A 6,793-nucleotide genomic window follows, 5' to 3' on the forward strand; every position below is an offset into this window, starting at 1 on the left:
TGATTTCACACTCTAGCTATATTTGAAATCTCTTATGATAATTAACAGTATTCTTTTACATTTTTTCCAAAGTAATTTTACATAGATTACTTCATAAGTTTTGCATGAGAGAGGAAATATAGAAATGCATTTAGTTAGTGTAGCACCTAAATTATCTTATTTGATAGTCATAGTCCTAACATACAGTTCCTTTGAACTCATTCTTTTTTTTCCTTTCCAAGATTTTATTTAAATTCAAGTTAGTTAACATATAGTGTAGTATTGGTTGCAGGAGTACAATTTGGTGATTCATCATTTACATACAACACCCCATGCTCATCACAATTGCCTTCCTTAATACCCATCACCTATTTAGCCCATCCCCCCACCCTCCTTCCCGCCATCAACCCTCAGTTTGTTCTCTATAGGTAAGAGTCTCTTACGGTTTGCCTCCCTGTTTGTATCTTATTTTATTTTTCCTTCCCTTCCCATATGTTCATCTGTTTCTTAAATTCCACATATGAGTGAAATCATTCTATTCATTCACTAAAAAAATTTACTTATACTTTTCTAGATGCAATATACTGCTCATACTTTATTTGCTAGCCTGTCCATCTGGAGGATTTCTAATTCATCCTTCAAAACTTGGTTACTCCAAGGAGTAGCCTTTGTTTGCTGGCTGTGTATGTTTGTGTATGTGTGTGGGGGCGGGGGTAGGTGGAAGTCATCGAGAGGGCAGAAATTGGCAGTGTTTCCTTTCTTTGGTCCCATGAGGTCAACTAGTAGACTTTGGCCTCTATGGATCATCACTTGCAATAACCGAGGTCTCTTAGTGAGCCAAATACACAGTCAGAGGTAGAAAAGTCACAGCGAAAAAAGGAGAGCAACTTTTATTATAGATTTCAGTTTAACATTTATTTATTTTTTTGGGACAGAGAGAGACAGAGCATGAACGGGGGAGGGGCAGAGAGAGAGGGAGACACAGAATCAGAAACAGGCTCCAGGCTCTGAGCCATCAGCCCAAAGCCTGACGCGGGGCTCGAACTCACGGACCGCGAGATCGTGACCTGGCTGAAGTCGGACGCTTAACCGACTGCGCCACCCAGGCGCCCCTAGATTTCAGTTTAGTTGAGGGTCCCAACTTAGATAAGTGTAACCCATAGCTATGCAGACATGTAATGGCCAATGACCTGATAATTTTTTAAATATTTTACAAATATATAATACATTTAATTTTACTTAAATTTAATTACAGCAAAGAACCTGTAGTAAATCTGAAAGATATACCTGAACTTTAATATTTTTCAACACAATAGATGCTAGTTCTTACAAGTTGTTTCTAAAGTTATGATTTATAGCTTGAGTTTTTTTGTGGTTGTTTAAAGTGTATATTTCTTAAACAGCTTTTTTCCAGGGAGTAAAACTGAGTCAGATATCAAAAAAAATTTTAAAGAATAACTTTAGAAACGTACATTTACTTTCAGGACATTTTTCCAAAAGAAATTGATTGAGAAAGATTGATCTTCAAACTCAATTTCCTATAAAAGAGATAAATGATGTTCTGAGTAAAACAAACAAGACCTAGAGATTGTATCTATTATAAATCCAAATGACCGCTCATTAATTCAAGTATCTGTCAGACTTTTCGAAATTACCTGACCAGTAAGGTTTGGGTTTCTTGTTCAGGACATTCTGAGTCATATACTTCCATCAAATGCTCATACCGAGGGCACGTTTTACTATGCTTCTTATCTGAACCATGAACTTACACATTTTTTCTTTCCTTTTTAAAGTTTTTAATTCCCTGCCTCTCATCTTATTGACAGAAAAGGCATCTTCTTCCTCTGTTCATCATTAATTATGATCATCTTAATCATAAAATTTGTGTAATGGTAGCAATTTTATTCTTGAGAGTATTCTCTTTTTTTTTTTAAATTGTATTTATTTGTTGAGAGAGAGAGAGACTGAGAGTGTGCAAGTGGGGGAGGGGCAAAGAGAGAGGGAAAGAGAGAGAATCCCAAACAGGCCCTGCACTGTCAGCACAGAACCTGACACAGACAAAACTCAACTGTGAGTTCGTTCACGACCCGCATTGAAATTGAGTCAGACGCTCAACCAATAGAGCCACCCAGGTGCCCTGAGAATATTCTTTACAGAGCTTACTGAATTTTGGTTCTAATTTGTACTGATTAATTTGTAAATTTACATCTGAACCAATTTCATTTGTAAATCATGAATGTTAGTCTAACAGCCATCCCTTTCCCATGTGACTCAAAGGGTCATTTTCTGTTTTGTCTTTCTAAAACCTTAAAGATTTATTGTTGTAGAATTGATATACAGAAAATCTTCACATATTTACTGTGAACACACTCATGGAACTTTCTGCTTTGTTTAAAACAATCCTGATAATCTTATTCTTCTTGCCAGTGACTGGTTTAGGAATATACATAGACACAATTCTGGCCATTGAAAAATGAGTAAATATGCAAAAGGCACATTTTTATTTTTGTTCACTGATGAAAAGTAGACAGAAAAGAGCAAAAAGAGGGGAAGAGACTCTTTTTTCTTTTCTTTTCTTTTCTTTTCTTTTCTTTTCTTTCTTTTCTTTTCTTTTTCAGCTGGACTTACATCTAAATGTGATATCTGAACGGCTTTGTCCAGCTAGTGATTGGGCACAGGGGAGCTTTATAGAAGGTGGCAGAGTAGAAAGTTGAAAAGAAATTCGATCCTTGGTAACAGAATTGAACCAATGAATTAATCAACCCTGGAGACTCACTAACTCAAAATGTTCTGATTTTTGAAATAATAATTTTTTTTTTACTGTTTAAACCAGTTGAGTTAGGGCTTTCTACTATTGGTAGCTGAAAAAATTCTAACTAATAAGCTGATGACTCAGAATTTCTTTCCATCAGAATCTTAGGTTTGTTCCCTGATTCTTTGTCTCTCACATCCTACTTTTCTTTTTTAATTCCTTTTTGGTTTTGCTTAAGTTTCTCTTCCAATAAGTTGTCTGTCTGAAAGCATGTGTGACCTGTGAATCCTGAGTCATTGTATGCTTGAAAATACATCATATCTATATCTACATCTATAACTATTTTTTACCTCAATTCTGATTGATATTTTATCTAGACACAATATTTTGTTTTAAAGTCATTTTCCTGCAAAACTTTGAAGGTAATGCATTGACCTTTAGCTTCCAGTGTGGCCAGTAAGAAATCTCATGCAAGTTTGGTTTACATTCATGTGTAGGTAAGCTGTATTTTTTTCTCTGAAAAATTTTAGGATTTTTTTTCCCCTCTCAAATCTTAGAGTTTTGAAGTTTCACAAAACAGTTCTTGTGTTTTGTTTTTTTTTTTTTTTATATTGTTCCTTTGTACCCAAGAATCTCTTTTTATCTAATAGCAGAGATATTCAGCTCATAGAAATTTTTTACTATTTCTTTGATTATTTTCTCACATTTGCTACCAGAAGTCTGACTAGATAGATGAACCTGCCTTCCACATCTTTTAATGCTCTCATTCTCTCTTTTATTCTCTTTTGTCACTTTTGTTTCCTTATTTCTTTTACTTCTCTATGTCCATTTTTTTTTTAATTTTTTTTTCAACATTTATTTATTTTTGGGACAGAGAGAGACACAGCATGAACGGGGGAAGGGCAGAGAGAGAGGGAGACACAGAATTGGAAACAGGCTCCAGGCTCTGAGCCATCAGCCCAGAGCCCGACACGGGGCTCGAACTCACGGACCGCGAGATCGTGACCTGGCTGAAGTCGGACGCTTAACCGACTGCGCCACCCAGGCGCCCCATCTATGTCCATATTTTTTACACTGAGTTCTTCAACTCTTTCTTTCAAATTAAAAAATCATAATTTTATAACAATAATACAAAACCAACAGACACAGTGCTTACCTATGTGGTGGGTACATAGATGAGCTTACAGAATTCTCACAACCCCAAGTGGTAGATGCTAATATCCTTCTGGTTTTACAGGTAAAGAAAGTGAAGTAGAGAGCTTAAGTAGTTGCTCAGTGTTGCACAGCTGCTAACTTGTAAAATCTGGATCAAACCAGAGACTGTGACTCTGAACTTTGAACTTTTAGCATTTATTCTATACTAGTTCACTATTTGCCAGCAAAGAGGTTGTACAGAGATGTAGAGATCATTGCCCAAGAGATCAGGAAGACACAGCACTTGGTTGTTTCACCACTCCCTCCCGGAGGCTTGCCTGAAGCTCGGGGGTCAATGCTGTTCATGTGGACCGAGAAGGCTGCGCCTAGAATCTAAGATTGTAGCGATTGCCTTTTATATCATTAGGCTGAGGAAAGAGCCATCACAACACTCCACAGTTTCTCTACTAACATATTTACAACTTGTTGTATCATGTTGTGTTTCTCTAAATTCTTTCCCTTACTATCATCAGGCTAGGACATTGCTGACGATATGTTTACCTCACCTCTTTTATTTGCTTTGCTTTGCTTCTTCTTTTTCCTTTTTAAGTCCTAACTCAGACTTTCTAGGAAGCAGCTCTATTCTCTGTGATAACTTTTTCCTATATGTATTTTGGATTGGAGTCAACAACAACCCATCTGTTTTCTAGCTTTCAGACATTCTCCAAATTATCCTGGACATTTCAGGCAGTCTTTCTTATTGCCAGGGCTGTTAAAGATTTATTAATTTTTGTACAGTTGTACTGTCACTTTGGTTGTAGCAGTGGAAGGTTGGGGGTGGGGAATGGATATCCTCACTTGCTCATCTCCAAACAAATGCATGGCAGTCTGAATTCTTTCACTTCCTGAAATACTCATCCAAAGATTCATCCATTTTCCCCAAAAGACATTTTGGCCCATAGACTTTGAATTAAGAAAAATATTTCCAGGAACCCTCTTCTGACATTACTTCTAGGAGACAAGTAGAAAATTGTACAAACCCTGCACAAAACCAGCTCGTATGCTATTGGAGTACATACTCCAGTTGATTATATCCACCTCCGTTGGATATACTGTCCAATTTTCAGAGTGTAATTTGGAATACAGAAGTTTTATCATTCTACTTTTGAGTGAAGGGAAGATAAACCTAGTGTTTGGTTTAAAATATGATTGCATTTGGCAGCAGACATATAGTTGAAAATCATTTTTTTTAATATTTGGCCATTTTACAAATGGCATAATTAGTCTTTATTAATTCAGGCAGCACATGTAGAACTATGATTCATCCGTTCCTCATATAGGCGAAAAAGATCAAATTCGGTAAATGAAAAACCTGAACCATCAACAACAAAAAGCCCCAGTATGTGTCATTAAAATCAACACTGACTTTGACTTATTATTACTGGAACTCTCACCACAATCTATGGCACATTCGTAATAAATTACATTTTCCCCAGCATGTCAAATCCTTCAATTTAGTTTTGGCATTTAATCTACTGGAAAAGCCATTTACTTCTATTTCTATGTGTGCCCCTGAAGCCATAGACATTATCCTTTAAGTAACTTTCCTTTGAATCCAAATTAAAGATATAGTTAAGCATATTTAGATCACTTCATTTGAAATGTTCCCAGACGCTCTGCTGCGAATGATAATCAAACTCGATGGAGGAAGATCTTGGATGACAGTTGGGGATGGTAGCGGGTAACAGAGATTCCTTTTTACTTGCCCTGAGGATGCAAAGGAAATTTTTCACAAGCAGTCCTACTCAATGTCGACTGTACATATTGGCCAAAGGGAGCTGTCACCTGAATTAATAGCTGGAATTTTGTTAGACCAGGAGCGCATTGCTGTTGCCGCCTGTTGCCAGAATGCAGCTACTCTGACACCCAGAATTCTTTGTTTGCCAGATCCCAAATTGTAAGTGATGCCACATGGTATATCTTTTTTATTGTTTCTCCTTGGTGGAGCGCAGGTAATTTAGCCATCCAGAAATGAGAATGAGTTGTCTGCTCCATTAGTGGTCTCCATTGGTTCAGTGCCAATGACATTTAGGTTCAGGCACGGTTGTCTCCTTTGTCCTCTGATCTAGCCATCTCTAGTGCTCAAAAGAGCCAGGCTTCAACATGAATCAAAACAGTGAATCAAAATATAAAGCGACTGCTGCAATAATCTTAATAACAAAAAATAATAACATTGTCACTTTACGCTTCATCTGTTCGCTCTGCTCTTTAAAATATGAACTTCTTATGGCTTCATTTCCCCCAAATGTCACTCTTTAATCTTTTTTTATTCCTCATGTTAAAATAATATAATATCCAATATGGCAATCTTCATCACGGGATTTGTTTATTTATTTTATGTTTTTTTTTATTTTGCGGCCTCGTCAAATGCATTTCTTCAGTTTCTTTTCTCAGACTGATGGCAAGTCATTTTCTCTGCAGCATAAAGACAGTTTAAGAACTTACACACAGAGTTAATTTCTAGAACTATGGACCACATTTAGATTGGAGCTACCTTAATATTCCATGATGATGTTTGTGTTCTGTATGCATATTTCCTTTGCCTATGCTTATCTATTGCTACCCTAACCTTAGAATTACATTGTATTTTACCAAAGCCTGTGTGATATTTTGTGCAGAGGCTCATACCTATTCATTATTGTCCCCATAAGTATTAATTCTTTATATCTGTGCAGAAAGAATGTGGGGGAATTGGAGATAATTATTTTTTTTCACTAATGGATTGCCTGCTTTTACTGGTACAAACTATTTGGGTAACGAAACTATTAGAACTAAAATCACTTTTTGCCTTAATTTTAGTACTATAAATAGAATACCTGTCAGAATTCTGTTGGCAACACTTTTATCTTAATAAATACTGAGAAAAAT

The sequence above is a fragment of the Leopardus geoffroyi genome, chromosome B3 (assembly GCF_018350155.1).
Source record: "Leopardus geoffroyi isolate Oge1 chromosome B3, O.geoffroyi_Oge1_pat1.0, whole genome shotgun sequence".
NCBI classification, from domain to species: domain Eukaryota; kingdom Metazoa; phylum Chordata; class Mammalia; order Carnivora; family Felidae; genus Leopardus; species Leopardus geoffroyi.